Source organism: Chiloscyllium plagiosum, chromosome 7 (genome assembly GCF_004010195.1).
Source record: "Chiloscyllium plagiosum isolate BGI_BamShark_2017 chromosome 7, ASM401019v2, whole genome shotgun sequence".
NCBI lineage: Eukaryota > Metazoa > Chordata > Chondrichthyes > Orectolobiformes > Hemiscylliidae > Chiloscyllium > Chiloscyllium plagiosum.
Window position 1 is genome coordinate 38701790 of NC_057716.1, and position 18254 is coordinate 38720043.

General features: G+C 40.9%; 1 long non-coding RNA gene across 1 annotated transcript in view; it reads right to left on the reverse strand.

Moving 5' to 3' along the window:
- Window positions 1-3056: 3056 nt before the first annotated feature.
- The window catches only part of LOC122552007, a 167298-nt gene continuing 152100 nt past the window's right edge, over window positions 3057-18254 (reverse strand). Inside the window, exons 2-3 of the long non-coding RNA XR_006312256.1 lie at window positions 5554-5707; window positions 3057-3390 (exon numbers count right to left, since the gene is read on the reverse strand). This is a non-coding gene — a long non-coding RNA (uncharacterized LOC122552007). The remainder of the gene's footprint in view (window positions 3391-5553; window positions 5708-18254) is intronic.

The window sequence follows — 18254 nt, forward strand, 5'->3', positions numbered from 1 at the left end:
GAAGGGACTTGATTTAAAGTGAGGGGTCCTGACCGGATTGATGTCGAAAGGATGCTTCTATTTATGGGAGAAATCTAAAAATTCAGATCTCTGTCTAAACATAAAGGATTTAAAACAGAAATAAAATAATATTTTTTCCTCGTATAGATTTGTGAGTCTTTGCTTCAAAAGATGAGGGAAGCAACGTAGAAGTATGGAATCCCTACAGTGTGGAAAAAGGCCATTCTGCCCATCGAATCTATGCGAACCCTCTGGAGAGCATCTCACCCAGACACATCCCCCTCTATTCTTGTAACCCTGCATTTCCCATGGCTAATACACCTAGCCTGTGCATTCATGGATATTATGAGCAATTTTGCATGGCCAATCCATCTAACCTCCATATCTCTGGACTGTGGGAGGAAACTGGAACACCCGAGGGAAACCACACAGACATGGGGAGAACATGCAAGCTCCACATACAGTCGCCTAAGAGTAGAACTACATCTGGGTCTCCAGTGCTGTGAGGCAGCAGTACTAATCACTGACCCACTGTGCCTTTGAATATTTTGAATGCAGCATTATATAGATTCTTAATCAGCAAGGGTGTTAGGTTATTGGAGGCAGGCAAGAATATGAAGTAATTAGATCTGATCTATGATCATACTGAATGGTGGGGTAGGCATCAGTACCCACTCCTGGTGCCAAGGTACAAAGTGACCTACTCCTGCTCCTGTTTCATACACATGTATGTTCTTATGATAAAATAGGCATTGCAAGTTGCATATAGTCCACCAATATAAAGAACCTTTACAAAACAAAGTAACGACAAGTGCCACACAATGTCACGATTAAATAAATACATTAATGGTCTCACCCAGAATCCTTGTCCATCTGGTGTGATGGTAAATAAGGGATAATTCCAGCATTGACGGTGTTGGAAAAATTCAATACGTTATGCAGCGTTTGTGGAAGGAGAGAGACAAAGGTAACATTTCAGATTGATGGCTTTTCATCAGAACTAAAAAAGGTAAAAGAGTCAAATGGAAATCACATTGAAGAGAACAGCAGAATTTCTTCCATCTTGGACTGAAATTTCTGAATGAAATACTAATACAAATCAAAACACTGAAGTACTAGGAATCTGGAACCAAAGCAGAAAATACTGTATAAACTAAATAGTTCTGACAGTATCTATGGAGAGAAACAGGATTCAAAGAATCACAGAATTGTTTTAGTGCAAAAGGAGGTCATGTGCCATTGTGTCTACATCAACTCTGAGCATTTTAACTTAATGCCAATCACCTGCCTTTCTCCCATAACCCTGTTTATTGTTGCTATTTAAATAACTGTCTACTGCCCTCTTGAATGTTTCAATTAAACCTACCTCCGTTACGGCCAGTGCATTACAGACCCCAACTACTCCCTATGAAAAAACTTTTTCTTCTCACCTTGTATTTGCTTCTTTTGAAATAAATGTTAACTCTGTTTTATGTATTTTGATAAAACATAACCAACTGAAATATTAATTTTGTTTCTCTCTCCACAGATGCTGCTAAGCATGCTGAGTACATAGTCATAGAGTCATAGACAGCACGTGTACAGCACGGAAACAGACCCTTCAATCCAACTCATCCATGCCGACTACATATTCCAACCCGATCTAGTCCCACCTGCCAGTAATTGGCCCATAATCTCCAAACCCTTGCTATTCATATACCCATCCTGATGCCTTTTAAATGTTTCAATTGTATTAGCCTCCACCACTTCCTCTGGCAACTCATTCCATACATGCATCATCCTCTGTGAAAATGTTGCCCCTTAGGTCTCTTTTATATCTTTCCCCTCTCACCCTAAACCTATGCCCTCTAGTTCTGGATACCCCCACACCAGGGAAGAGACATTGTGTATTTAGCCTATCCAGTTTCTATTTCAGACTACCAGCATCTATGATATTTTCCTTCTATGTTTACAGATTCCTTGGTAGATTATTTCATTGAATGTTGCCACAGTTTTGGCTGCTTTACATAGTTGGTTTATGTTTCAATGGGAAATGGTATGGCAAGTAGCTTTTGCTTGCTTCTTCACAAACCTGTTCCTCACATGTATAAGTGGACTAGTATATTTCCTATTGAAACTGAAAATCCTTCTATTACACGTTCGATCCCACTGCTGATCAACATATATTATCATGGGAGAGAGTGAATTTCACTTTTACCTGCATTAAATAATTGGCAATATCCCCAATGCTGTTGACATTTTATAATGTGAGGTATGACCTGGGATATGTAAGGTAGATTAAATGTCAGCAATCATTTTTGCTGACATTAGATGACCTACTAAAGCAATATGGAAAGTTTTATTTTCTTTATTAATTTGTGGGATGTGAATGCAGCCAGCTAGGCCATCGTTTGTTGCTCATTCCTAATTACCCTTGAGAGCTTGCTGGTGAACTGTTTTCCCGAACTGTTTTATCTATGTGTCTAGGTACAAAAGCAATGCTGTTAGGGAAGAAATTCCTAGATTTTGACAGTGTAATAATGAAGGAATAGTGATTTAGTTCCAAGTCAGAATGTTGAGTAGCTTGAGGGGAACTAGCACGTGTTGGTGTTTCCATGTACCTGACGACTATGTGTTTCTAGCTGGTAGATGTTGTAGATTTGGAAGGTTCTTATTGAGTGATGACAGTACATCTTGTTAATGGTGCACACTACTACCTCTGTGCATCAGTGAGTGAATGTTGAAGGGGGTAAATGGGGTGTCAATCAAGCAGACTGCTTTGCCCTGCAGGTCATCAAGCTTCTTGGGTGACGCTGGAGCAGCACTAATTCAGGCAATTGGAAAGTTGCCTGAATTTGACTTGTAAATGATGTATAAATTTTCAGGAGACAGAAATTGAGTTACTTGATGCAGAATTCCCAGCCCTAACCTGTTCTTGTAGACATAGTATTTATATTGATAGGCTAGTAACCCCCAGAATATTAGTAGTGGGATTCCATTACAATAATGCTATTGAATGTCATGGGGTGAAGGTTGGATTCTCTGTTGTTGGAAATGCTCACTGTTTGACACTTGTGGAGTGCAAATGTCACTTGTCAGCATTAGCCCAAGTCTGAATCATCTAGCTTATACAACGTTGGATTCAAAAATTCCTTGAGGTAGACATCTGTTCCATGTTGAAAATATGAGTTCAAAGCTCTGCAATAAACCCTCTACCAAGTTAACTATGCAGTCTTCTACACTCTTCAACATTGAACATAGGTTTTCTGCCAGGTCTGCCAATGTACCATGCAGTTTTCTTGTAAACTGACCCATAGAAGTAGTGTGTGCACTCCACTTACACTATCCTTTTTACCCTCCATGGCTGCAGAGAACTTGTGCCACTGGCTGACTGTGCACAAATCTTGTGATCTGAGGAAGAAGTGGGAGAGAGAAGGAGAATTAGATTGAAAATATCCTCATCTTCAATGGCTTCAACTGGTGGCCGTAGTCTCAGCATTTTTCCTTCCCATAATGACTAGCACTGTCTACTCTGAGAAGGTTACAATGTGCAGGCACAACTCTTCCCTTTGTGGTCTGACCTGCTACCTTTGACTATACACCTCCTTTCCTGTAAGAATGAAGGTGTCCTGAAGTGATTGCTGTGGCTGAATTGTTTACTGTAATTTTGAACAATTCGTCGATGGTGAGAGTAAGATGAAACATGTGAAGATTCTATATCAGGTAATTTAAATAAATTGTTGATATCTGAGTGATGGGATATGATTAATCTAATCTTAACTACCTGCCTATGTGAGTGGTGCTGGAAAAGCACAGCAGGTCAGGCAGCATCCGAGGAGCAGGAAAATCGACGTTTCGGGCAAAAGCCCTTCATCAGAGATTTTCCTGCTCCTCGGATGCTGCCTGACCTGCTGTGCTTTTCCAGCACCGCTCTAATCTAGACTCTGGTTTCCAGCATCTGCAGTCCTTGTTTTTACCAGGTAGTTAAGATTAGTGGTGTAGATGTTAGGATGTGACATTTAAATATGCTTTTACTGACTTTGACTATTTGTGAGATCATTAAACTTCTTCCTGTGCTTCACCTATGGTCTTAAGCTGTACTTTTGGCATTGACCTCCTCTGATAGTCTTACCTTTTGAGCATATCTCTGGAGAGCCTGTTATACCATCACCCCCTGCCAAAGAGTGCAGGATACCTCTCCTCAATTCCCATTCCTCATTCAAGACTCTCAGTCCGATATCTGAAAATCTTGGGACCCTCTCTCTTTCCCATCATCACACACTGTTGATTGTTGCTTAACACACTATTGCCAATAATCTTAGCATATTCGGCAGCACCTTCTCTTCAAAGCCACAGCCTAGCACTAAGTAGTTCTAAGTTGTAACTGCAATGGGTTCTCTACTGATGCAGGTGACCAGTGACTAGCAAAGTAGATGTTGGCAGCATGCAGAACAATTGATAAAATACAGGTAACATGAAGTTGACATTCTTCCTGTTACTGGAGAAAGTGAGGTCTGCAGATGCTGGAGATCAAAGTTGAAACTTTATTGCTGGAACAGCACAGCAGGTCAGGCAGCATCCAGGGAACAGGAGATTCGACGTTTCGGGCACAGGCCTGAAGAAGGGCCTGTGCCCGAAACGTCGAATCTCCTGTTCCCTGGAGGCTGCCTGACCTGCTGTGCTGTTCCAGCAATAAAGTTTCAACATTCTTCCTGTTACTCAATGACTGGGTTAATCATGGCACTTATGCTTGTTTTCAGAACATAATAAACCCATTTAACACCCATTGTATTTACTAAATTAATTTGAACACCTTGGTATTGCTGTTTGTTTTGGTAAATAATCTGTTTGTTGGTTATCATAACTGCTTGTTCGATCCCCACGAGAATGTTGCACAGAGCCTGTCTGTAAACTTCTCAGAAAAACTCTCAATGCAGTGATCCCTTTACAGCCGCTGCTCCACAAGCCTGTGATCTTGGTTTGGGTCAGGTGGGTGTGCAGTTCCCAAACAGAGGCACAGAAAGCTATTGTTGAAGGCAACATTCCTGGAAGGCAATACATCTGAAATATCTGGAATTTCTGGTCACCTTACTGGACTTATGAGGGATTTACAGGAAAGCTTGCTGAAGGAGTCAAGAAAATTAGTTTTCCATCACCGAGGTAGAGCCATTCTCCCTTTCCATTTCTCAATATTGATCTTTCAACATATGGAACACTGATCAACAGCTGTCTAATCAAAAAAAAACACAGAAATGAGACTATTTTCACATTTAGGCATTATCACCTTACAACATGAGCCCATGATTGTGCTGCTGCCACAGGTTCAAATCCAATAGCTTCATATGTCCACAGTCTTGTTTCTGTGAAGCATTTTGAGGAAATAGCAAAGTAATTATGGAAAATGGCATTAGAGGGACCCTAGGGGCTATATGATCTTGTTTCTGCAAATCCACTTTGACCATGCACCTTCAACATGCAGCTGTCATTGCAGCCTTCTGAAAAGATGACTCCGATGCTATGAAGTGTTGAATTTTGAAGGGAGAGCAACAATCAACAAATTTTGTGTGTTCTTACCTTAAAGCTAAATTGTTATCTATTTCCCATGTTTCAAAATGTAATTTTAATAATGCCAGGTATATGTTCTGTAACTGATGTTGAGGTAATATGAATGCACAGAAAGTATTCTTCTGCAAAGATTTTCATGTTCTGTCACTGGATCATCCATCATCTGTGAAAAAGGAGCAGGACATTAATTAGAGTTGGCTGACATAGGACAAAGACACAGATCTGCAAACTGATATATTTCTAGCTATTAGAAGGCACTCTATTTCCTTTCACTAAAACTTCCGACAGGGGCAGATTGAAAAGGATGAAAACCTACCAGGCTATCTCTGTGTTAAGGGTATAACTGCACAGTGCCGATACTTATATCACAAACATTATCAGGGCTAGATTAAATTCCCTACAGTGTGGAAACTTTGGCACAACAAGTCCACACCGACCCTCCAAAAAGCAACCCACATTTACCCCTGACTATTCCCACATTTACCCCTAATGCACCTAACACTATGGTCAATTTAGCATGGCCAATTCATCTGACCTGTACATCTCTTGGATTGTGGGAGAAAGCCCACACAGAAATGGGGAGAATGTGCAAACTCCACACAGACAGACACCTGAGCTGGGAATCAAACCTGGGTGCCTGGCGCTGTGAGGCAGCAGTGCTAACCACTGAGCCATTGTGCTGCCCCAATGAGGAGGAGAATGTGCAACAAAATGGGAAACTTTTGAAATGGAATAAATATATCTCCTGGTCTGTTATGGGACCAGAAAGATCAAAAAAGATCCCAACTTCATTCTTCATCTATACAGAATTCCCAATACTGGCAAAAAGGCACACTATTTAACAATATCCTGGGAAAGGTAGAGGAGTATATCATAATGGCAAAGATCGTCTATCATGCTTCTTACTAGAATCTTGAAGAATAATACTTGGATCATGTATTGTAAGGTCAGTGGCACATATAAACCTTCCAGGACAGAATCTCTTTTTGGCTTCAGGAAAGCAGGCACTTGGAAAGAAAATTGAAGGAATGTCAAAATGGTGGAGGAAGAAGATTCCAAAAATGGTGTAGACCAGCCAACTGAGGAAGGGATTATGGTTGGCTTTTCTGCATGTAATTGCACACAAGGAAAGCATCACTCAACTGTTCATTTACTGGATTTGGAGAGTTTGGACCTTTCTGGACCTTTGGATTCAATATTCAGGCTTTTGATAAGGTGCCATACAAGAGACTTTTAGCTAAGGTGGGAGCCCATGAAATAGAGGGCAATTTATTGATATTCTTCGAGAAATTGATTGAATGGCAGGAAACAGACAATCAGAATAATGGGTAAGCACTTAAATTCCCAGGATGTAACTTGGGGCGTCCCACAGGGATCTGTGTTGGGGCCTGAATTATGCACAATATTCATTAACAACTTGCATAATGGCATAAAAGTCAAATATCCAAATTTGCTGATGACACAAAATTGGAAGACATTGTAAGACAGTGTTGAGAACAGCATAAAATTGTAAGAGGAAAGTGATAGACTAGGTGAATGGACAGAGCTGTGGCAGATGGATTTTAATGTAAGTAAGTGTAAGGCTATCTATTTCAGTTAAAAAATAGCTAGATCATGGATTTTTTCATAGAGCCATAAAATCCCTACAGCATGGAAGCAAACTATTCAGCCCATTGAGTCCTCACCGAACCTCTGAAGACATCCCAACTAGCTTCATCCCCCCATCCTATGCCTGTAACCCCACACTTCCCATAGTTAACCCACCAAGTCTGCACATCCCTGAACACTATGAGCAATTTAGCGTGGCCAATAAACCTAACCTGAACATCTTTGGACTCTGGGAGGAAACCCGAGCACCCGGAGGAAACCCGCGCAGATACAGGGAGAATGTGCAAACAGTACACAGTCATCCAGCAGGTCTGGCAGCATCTGTGGAGAGAAATCAGTTAACGTTTTGGGTCGAGTGACCCTTAGAATAGTTCTGAGGGAGGGTCAGTCAACCTAAAACATTAACTCTGATTTTTTTTAGATTAGATTAGATTACCTACAGTGTGGAAACAGGCCCTTCGGCCCAACAAGTCCACACCGACCCGCCGAAGCGCAACCCACCCATAAACTTACCCCTTCACCTAACATTACGGGCAATTTAGCAAGGCCAATTCACCTAACCTGCACATCTTTGGACTGTGGGAGGAAACCGGAGCACCCGGAGGAAACCCACGTAGACACGGGGAGAATGTGCAAACTCCACACAGTCAGTCGCCTGAGGCGGGAATTGAACCCGAGACTCTGGCGCTGTGAGGCAGCAGTTCCTAACCACTGTGCCACCGTGCCGCCCCTCTCCATAGATTTGTCTCCATAGATGCTGCCAGACCCGCTGAGCTTTTCCAACAATGTCTGTTTTTGTTTCTGATTTCCAGCCTCCGCAATTCTTTTGGTTTTTATTGGTGTGCAGGGATACAGACACTATGCCGAAGTTATACAAACCCCTGGTTGGTCCCCACTGAGAGTACTATGAACAGATTTGTGCACTGCACCTTAGGAAGGAAGTTTTGGCCCTGGAGGGAATTCAATGCAAGTTCACAAGGATGATACCTTGATTTCAGGAGTTAGGTTATAAGGAGAGATTAGATAAATTAAGTCTTTATTCTCTAGAATTTCACAAGTTAATGGGTGATTTAATTGAGGTCATTAGGATATTCATAGGGAAAGTCAGGGTAGATAAAGATAAATTGTTTCCATTGCTTGACGGTTCTAGAACTGGGAGTATAGTATAAGTATTAGGGCTAGGCCATTCAGAAGGAATGTTCGGAAGACTTCTACGCCAAAGAATAACTCTCTTCCTCAAACAGCAGTTGATGCCAATTCAATCGTTAAATTTAAATCTGAAATAGAAACATTTTTATTAAGCAATGACATCAAGGGATATGGGCCCAAGGCAGTTGTATGAAGTTATGCCACAGACTCATCATGATTTTATTGAATAGTGAAACAGGCTTAAGGGACTGAATGGTCTACTCCTGTTGCTATGTTCAACTGTTCCTGTAAACCTGGTTGTCCCTTTAAGGAGAATGAATCCTTCCTTGAAAAACATAAAGATGTAAGATTGTCTACTTAGTGCATTGAAACTGCAAAGACCTGGTACAACTGCAATCACTGCTGTCAAGAAAGAACAAAACGTTATGCTAACTTAATCGCTATTGAAAGCAAATGAAGCTTCAAACATTATTACAGCCACTGACCATAGAAGCTGAGATGTCTAGGTTTGTGGAGCAAGATAAAGATCTTTAATCACATATGAAAATGTCTCAGAATTTAAAAACAAATTTAGGACCTTGAAACTTCAGGGTGAAAGGATGCACATATACCCAGATGAAAGCCAACTGTCTACAACACACCATGACAGAAAACATCAATGAGAGCTGGAGAAGAACTTCAGTCCTCAGAAAAATCCCTTCATAGAAAAGTACAACAACTCCAAGTAGCTGATAAAAAGCTATCCAGAGAAAAAGGGAAACCTTAAGTCCAATGTGATCCATCAGCAAACTATGAGTGCAGTAGACTTTTTTTCAGGCAGAACTGACAAGATTACAAGGAACACCTTACACAGTGTTCTGAGGAAAGGTCACTGGACCTGAAACGTTAACTTTGATTTCTCTCCACTGATGCTGTCAGGCCTGTTGAGCTTTTCCGGCAATTTCTGTTTTTGTTTTTCATTTCCAGCATCCACAGTGCTTTCGGTTTTTATTGAACTTAAATTATTGATTTACCAAACTGTAGCTCCAGTTTTATTTTCAGTATACCTTTCATTCTTCTTTTAATCTGTTGCATCCATTCTTATACTGGAGACCATGGGAGACAGAAAGCAAAGTGAGAATTTTAATTCCTTTTCTTACTTTTCAAGAGACTGTGATCATTCCATTCCTTCTCCTTTAAATCACTTTTTTGGTGACAGCGATGTTGTTATATTCAAGTCTTCTTGAGTGCCCCAGCCCAAAATCCAACTTTTATCAGAGGCTGTCATTCCAGCTCCACCATTATGTTGGCTCTCTAAGGAAACAGAGGAGCATGCGCAACATATACATCCTCTAATTAAAGAGAATACTGTGAGAGATTAATTTCTCATGCAAAAGAGACAGGTTTCCCCCACCCCTGCCCCTTGTGCCTCCCACAAGTAATGGTAAAACAACAGTCGGGTTTCACTTGAGGCACTTAGTTAAAAGTTTGATTTTGCCCAAGTGTGAGCTCACTGTCTGATACTTCCACAAACCCTCATAAAATGGGAGACAAGTTAGAGGGGGCAGAAAAGCCAGACTCCATATTTTAGATGCATCCCACTCCACCTTCAAAGTTGATGAGGGAAGCATGTGTAACATATAGCCATATGTAGAAAAGGGGTATCTTAAAGTATGTCAACCATCCCTCATGAACCAAATGGTTTACAGCATGAGCCGTAGCAAAGTATTTGTCTGCAGGTTACCACATGATGGGCATATTCCAACAAATCAGAGACAGTAATGACAGTTCTCTGTTCAACCTCTTGTTTTTTTTTTCCCAATAAATACAATTTCTTAGATACATCCAGGTCATATATTAAGGCTGCCTATAATTCAATAAATATTTTATTGGTCCATTTAAATGAAAATAATACATCATTGAATGTGTTTTCCTGCATATTCAATAATTATTATTGTTAGAGCTTTTGGACAAGGGGAGAGTTTGAACATCTCTTACCTTTCTGGGCAATGCATCCTGTGTAACATCATCAATTGTGTAACTGAAATGGGCACATGAAACCCCAGTTGATCCTTTATTGAAAAAGATTATGAGATAGACGAAATATACAGAAAATTGCTAAATTATAATTCCTGCCCCTGGAGTCACCTCAACTGCACTAAAAACAGGAGCAAGTGCACTCACGAAATATTTGCCAACAGGTCGAAACAGATATCTGTGTTCCAGATGTGTTCTGCTCCAAGGCCGCTTCAAATATTTTATGACCAAAGCCAACAACGTAAAATTCTAACTTTGTAAAAGTCAGTATCAAAAATGCTAAATTCTTATTGTTTTGGGTATGCAGAGCACTGTATCTGCCATAGAGGCATCACCCAGCAATACTTGAAAGCATGAAGAACCTTGCTTCATGACCTACAATGGAATTCACTCCACATGATATAAAGAAACAGTTGAGCACACTGGACTGATATAGGGCCATGGATCCTGACAACGTTCTGGTAGTAGTGCTAATGATTTGTGTTCCAACATGAACCAGGTATCTAGCCAAGTTGTCCCCATACAGCTACAACACTGGCATCTACCCGACAAGCTGGACAATTGCCTAGATATATGGTGTTCAAAAAAGCAGGATCTCCAATTTAGCCAATTATCATCCCATCAGTTTATTTTCAACTGCCAGCAAAATGATGGCTTGTGCCATCAACAGTGCTATCAAATGGCACATGCTCATTAATCAACTACTCACCAACGCTCAGTTTGGATTTACCAAGACATTCAGCTCCAGATCTCATTGCAACCTTGTTCCAAGGATACAAGAATTGAGACCCAGAAGTGATTTAAAAGTGAATGCCCTTGAAATTAAGGTAGCACCCTGATTGAGTAAAATCAAAATACTGCAAAATATCTGAAATACAAGCAGAAAATGCTGGAGAAACTCAACAGCTCTGGCAATATCTGTGAAGAGAGAAACAGAATTAACATTTCTAGTCCAAAGTCATTTCTTCTGAGGAGTCATGTTGGACTTGGAAATTTTATATCTGTTTCTCTCCACAACTGTTGTCAAACTTGCTGAGTTTCTCCGGCACTTTCTGTTTTTGTTAAAGCACTTGATTGAGGATGGCATCAAGGATCTCCAGTAAAACTTAAATCAATGAGACTCAGGGGAACAGTTTGAGCAGGCTAGAATAACACGCAGCACAAAGAAAAATAGTTGTGATTGCTAAAGGTCAATCATCTCAACTCCAAAGATTGCTATAGGGACTCCTGAGCCTAGTATTCCAGACCCAAAGACCATGAACATTTAAAAAAGAAATCCATACACCCAGCAATTAACGAACCAAACAACACCCTAAATTTCATATTCATTTTCACTAAAAATAAATATTATTGTGTATATAAGAGTAATTAAACAACACAAGCACCATTAACAACATTACAGCTTTAAAGACTTATGCCATAAATTCATTATGTGGAGTTGCTGGTGTTGGACTGGGGTGGACAAAGTTAAAAATCATACAATACCAGGTTATAGTCCAACAGGTTTATTTGAAAGTATTGGCTTTCAGACCACTAGTACTTCCAAATAACCCTGTTGGACTATAACCTGGTGGTGTGTGATTTATTAAATTTGGCCATAAATTCAGTTTTACTTCTTGAGTTTCACACCAAGCGTTCCCTTATGATCAACTAAAACTTTCACCTTTCCTGGGACCAAACCTTCAAAATTCACTTTAATTCTCCATAATGTTCCAGCTGTTCCCAGACATATATGTTACATATGGATCCTTCCATTCGCTATTGACTGAGCAATCATACAATTCTCTTTAAATTTGGACTCATCAGCTCATTGTCCTGACCTTTTATTTACAGAAGGAGATTTTACATTGCTGTTACCGCAAAGTTTTAGGTTCTGTTTTTGTATAGTTTATTCAGACTTCAATTTCTACACTTCATACTTCTCCATGTTCTTAGTTTCTGCAGTGGAAAAACCTGAAATGAATATATCAATCAATTCTATAGTTGAAGCATCTTTCTCTTGTTCAACTGCTGGTGTATTTCTATTTTTAACTCCATTTCCAAGATTTAAACTTACAAGGTTTTTCATCAGGAGAAACAACTTGAAACTTACATTTTAATTGTTGAGTCAACTCTTCAATAATTTCTGTTAATAGTATTAAGCTTTGATAATGTTTAGCGGTTGATATAATGCCATTTTGTTTCTCAGTAAGTATAACAAAGTTCTTTGTGAAATCGTCTTGGCTTGATGTTTAGTCAATGACTGAATAGTGCTGTGGCCTTACAGGACCAGGGACCTAGGTTCGATTCCAGCCTTGGGTGACTGTAGGCAGTTTGCACATTCTCCCTATATCTGTTTGGGTTTCCTCCCGTAGTCCAAAACTGAGCAGGCTAGTTGGATTGGCCATGCTAAGTTGCCCTACATATTTTCCAGGGATATGTATATTGGGTGAGAATTGGGGATTGGGTAGCAGGATGGGTTTGGGTGTGATGCTGTTCGGAGTGTCAGTGTCAGTGTGGACTTGGGCTGAATGGTCTGCTTCTGAACTGCAGGGATTGTAGGATTCAATGATTTATAACTTTCTGATGGGGTGGCACGGTGGCTCAGTGATTAGCACTGCTGCCTCACGGCACCACAGACCTGGGTTCGATTCCAGCCTTGGGCGAATGTCTGTGTGGAGTTTGCACATTCTCCCTGTATCTGTGTGGGTTTGTTCTGGTTTCCTCCCACAGTCCAAAGATGTGCAGGTTAGGTGACTTGGCCAACTAAATTGCCCATAGTATGAGGTGCATTAGGCAGAGGTAAATATAGGGTCTGGGTGGGTTACTATTCGGAGGGTTGGTGTGGACATGTTGGGCTGAAGGGCCTGTTTCCATACTGTAGGGAATCTAATCTAATTGGTAATGATTGCCGATTGAGCTGAGATGATGACTGCTATGTTAATGTCCCATGTATCTGTGAAAATCTAAATACTGCAGAAAAACAATGAACCCTCTGTATATAACTGTACTCTAATATAGTAAAGTGGTTATAAGTGTCAGCCTTGCCAAAAATGGAATGAGTCACCAGGAAGCTGCATTTGTTAACTGGATTGAATTTGTCCTACGTTTTTTGAATGGGAACTATCATTCAGGGGCAATGTAGGATAGTGGGTCTGGGTGGGATACTTTTCAAAGGGGTGTTGTGTACTTGTTGGGCCAAAGGCCTATTTTCACATTGTCGGAATTTGAAAAAAGATTCAATATCTCATTGTATATGGATTATAAATCCCATTAGGAATCCCAAATTTTGCTGTAGTTAAAATTTAAATTCCAAAAATTACATCATACTTTAAAACATATAAATCAAAATCAAATTTCTCCAATGTGAATTCAACCACCTGCAGCTGCTTCCTAAATTAGATTCCCTCCATCATCGGTTCATAAGAGTTGCTGTACACTAATGATTGCATAGTGTTTAGCCCCATTTGTCATTCCTCAAGAAAAGAAGTATTCTGTGCCACTTAACAAAATTATAGGGCATTCTACAAAAGATATGGCCACTTCATTAAATGCTTTTAACTGGATGGCAAAGGATGCTTCATTAAATCCTTCCACAATCCTTGCATAGAGTCATAGAGATGTACAGCACAGAAACAGATCCTTCAGTCCAACTTGTCCATGCCGACCAGACATCCCAACCCAATCTAGTCCCACCTGCCAGCACGTGGCCCACATCCCTCCAAACCCTTCCTTTTCATATACCCATCCAGATGCCTTTTAAATGTTGCAATTGTACTGGCCTCCACCACTTCCTCTGGCAGCCCATTCCACAAACGTATCACTCTCTGCATGAAAAGCTTGACCCTTAGGTCTCTTTTATATCTTTCCACTCACACCCTAAGCCTATTCCCTTTAGTTCTGGACTCTCCCACCCCAGGGAAAAGACTTTGTCTATTTATCCTATCCATGCCCCTCATGATTGTATGAACCTCTATCAGGGTCATCCCTCAGCCTCCGGCGCTCCAGGGAGAACAGCCCCAGCCTATTCAACCTCTCCCTATAGCTCAAATCCTCCAATGCTGGCAACATCCTTGTAAATCTTTTCTGAACCCTTTCAAGTTTCTTATAGGATGGAGACCAGAGTTGCAAGCAATATTCCAACAACGGCCTAACCAATGTCCTGTACAGCCGCAACATGACCTCCCAACTCCTATACTCAATACTCTGACCAATAAAAGAAAGCATACCAAATGCCTTCTTCACTATCCTATTTACCTGCAACTTCACTTTCAAGGAGTTATGAACCTGCACTCCATGGTCTCTTTGTTCAGCAACACTCCCTAGGACCTTATCACTAAGTGTATAAGTCCTGCTAAGATTTGCTTTCCCAAACTCCAGCACGTCACATTTATCTAAATTAAACTTCATCTGCCACTTCTCAGCCCATTGGCTCATCTGATCAAGATCCCATTGTAATCTGAGGTAACCTTCTTTGCTGTCCACTAAACCTCCAATTTTGGTGTGATCTGCAAACTTACTAACTATACCTTTTATGCTCGCATCCAAATCATTTATATAAATGATGAAAAGTAGTGGACCCAGCACTGATCCTTGTGGCACTCCACTGGTCACAGGCCTCCAGTCTGAAAAACATCCCTCCACCACCACCCTCAGTCTTCTACCTTTGAGCCAGTTCTGTATTCAAATGGCTAGTTCTCCTTGTATTCCATGAGATCTAACCTTGTTCACCAGTCTCCCATGGGGAACCTTGTCAAATGCCTGACTGAAGTTTGGTTGTCCCACTTGTCACTGTAATCTTTTCCACTGCTAGTCAGAATTAATTTCTTGAATGAATAGAAATAAAACAGCAATGGGATCATTGAAAACTATTGAAACAAACAGTGGACATTTAACCTGTTCATTCCTATATACAGGGTAAAAACAATGACTGTCGATGCTAGAAACCAGATTCTGGATTAGTGGTGCTGGAAGAGCACAGCAGTTCAGGCAGCATCCGAGGTGCAGTAAAATCGACATTTTGGGCAAAAGCCCTTCATCAGGAATAAAGCCCTTCATTCCTATATACAACCAGACGTTCTCTACAATATACAGCTTGCCAAAACATCACTTAAAGTTATGTCGCATATTTTCTGTATGTTATGGCATCTCAAAATATATCCTGTCAATACATGCTGTTGAACATCATAGAAAGATACATGTTAGACACTTAGGAGAGCTGGGAACATACAGTCAAACTTCTTTGCATCAAAGGATGACACGTTTTCTGGAATAAACAAGATGATTTTGAAGTATTACAAATTATTGTTCCTAGAAGCTTCCCCTCAAACAAAGTTAAACTGACTGGCTTATAATTGTTGGGAATATTTTGAACAAGTGTGCAATGTTTGGAATTCTCCAATCCTCTGGAATCACTCCCAAATTTAAGGAAGACTGAAAAGTCCTGGCTAGCTCCTCCACAAGTTTCTTTCCACTTTCTTCTTTGGATATATCTTTTCTTCCTGTTCGTTTTCAATTTTAAGTATAGACAGCCTAAGCAATACCTGTTCCTGATTTAAAATTTGAAATCAATTTTAGCTCTGGACTAAGTAGCATCTTCTTCCTTGCTAAGACAGAGGCAAAGTATTTATTTAATACCTCAGTGATATCCTCAGCTTCCATGTCTAAATCACCAGTTTAGATCCCTAATCGACATAAACTCCTCCTTTTACCATTCTTTGCCTATGGGTATGCCGATGGAAACTGGATTCCCTTTTAACTGGCTACCAGTTCCTATTTCCTTCTCCCTCTTTGTTTCCCTTATTTGCTTTTCTACCTTCCATCCAAACCTTCACATTTAGCCTGAATCGCAACCATGTTTTCGACTTTACATCGGTCTGATTGCAATCAGCACTGGCAGGTGGAAATCATAGAATATAAGTTCCCTGATTGAGGCTGTAAATCTAGTCCATGGACGTTTCAACACACCTTCTTCCTGACCTCTCCCCCACTCCAGCTGTCACCCTCACCTTTACCTCCTTCCACCTTGGGGGAGGGGCATTTCCAACACTCCTCCCCCAAGTCCCTCCTCCCTACCTTTTATCTTAGCCTGCTTGGCACACCTTCCTCATTCCTGAAGAAGGGCTCATGCCCGAAACGTCGATTCTCCTGCTCCTTGGATGCTGCCTGACCTGCTGCGCTTTTCCAGCAACACATTTTCAGCTCTGATCTCCAGCATCTGCAGTCCTCACTTTCTCCCTGTAAATCTGGTCCAATAAGGGAGCCCTGGCTGACAGATAAAAAAGGGAAGTGTCAGAGATGCTGACACTCTGAGAGCTGACTCTGAATAGGTCAGCACTAAAGTCAAGGTCTGTTCATGCATAAATAAAGCTTGACTTGGTGATGGGAAATTTGCCTCTATGGATTATCCCTATTGAAGGTCTTTTACCTGAAACATTGATTTTCCTGCTCCTCGGATGCTGCCTGACCCGCTGTGCTTTTCCAGCACCACCTCTAATCTGTCAAAAGCACATGCTTACCCCTTAAGTTAATTTCTACCTCTTATGTCATCCAGTGAGTACTGTTTGCTCTACCTTTCTCTTTCGAGGTAATACATATTAACTGTGCCCAAACTAGCTCCTCTCTGAAAGTAACCCCATGATCAGCTATCATCTCACCTGCCAACTTTTGGCTCCAATTTATTCAGTCCATAAACATTCTTACCCCACTGAAGTTAGCTGTCACCCAGGTAATTATTTTCACTCGGGATTGTTCCTTGTCCTTCCTAAACCTTATAATCCAATAATCAGTGTTTCCTGAATGCTCCCAACTGACATGATCTACTTGATACACCCCATTCCCAAAAACCATCTTTAGCGAGGCTGCTTTTTCTTGTTAAACTGGAAATATATTCTATGGAAAATTTTCATGAACACTTCCTCAGTGTCTTTCTTGAAAAAGGGAGCAGAGGTAGAGGTGGGAGGGGAAGTAAGGATGAAAGTTGTGGCAGAGGGACAGTGATCCCACAGCAGCTTGAAGACAACAGTGGATTGGAAAATATAATCAAACTGTGACATCAAAGGAGATTAGTGAGTTGATTGACTGATGAGTATTGCTGTGTAAGGACTGAAAAATGACAGTTAGCTCCTCTGCAATTTTCATTCATACTTCCCTCTAATTAAATCCCAGTGTTTTATTAACTTTAAGCATGACAGTCTATCCAATACCTTCTCCTGATTTCAATTTTAACCATGGGCTGAGTAGTATGGTCTTCCTTGGTAAAGACAGATGCAAAGTATTCATTTAATAACAGCTACAACATGTTTTCCATGTCTTAATTGAAACTTTGTTTTTTCAAATTAAATATTAATAACATGTATGTGACTGGATTTTATATTTTTACCCTAAGCATTAACACCACTTAAGAGATGCAATAGGTATTAGCAGGAATTAGTGGTGTTTGTAGGATTTTTTGACAGTAAGGTTTACAGAGGAAACTCGATTATCCGAATACTAATTATCCGAAAATCAGATTATCCAAAGGAGATCTCTTGGTCCCAATAGAAACATTACATCAAAGATGTGTTTCCAGCAGTGATCGTGTCTTTTGTTTACAGTGGTTAAACAGGTACCATCTCCAAATGACTGACCTCCAGCCCTCTCTGTCTCCCGACACCTTCCCTGGAGTTCTACAGAGGGGAGGGGTGTACCCTAACCCCCCCCCCCAGATCATCCCGTCCAACACATCCCCCCGTCTTCCCCAGATCACCTGACCAACATTGTCCTGTACAGGGCAGTGATAGAACCTGTGAAAAAGTTGCAGTAAAAAGGTATGTGTACGCGCAGAGACATACCCCACAAAGGCAGTGGCAGCAGCAGTCTTATTGTTGGTGTCCAGTCCGGCTGCCCCAGAGAGGGGGTGGGGGCAGTGCTGGACGGGGATAGGGGGGTAGGCAGGGGCAGTGCTGGACAGAGATGGG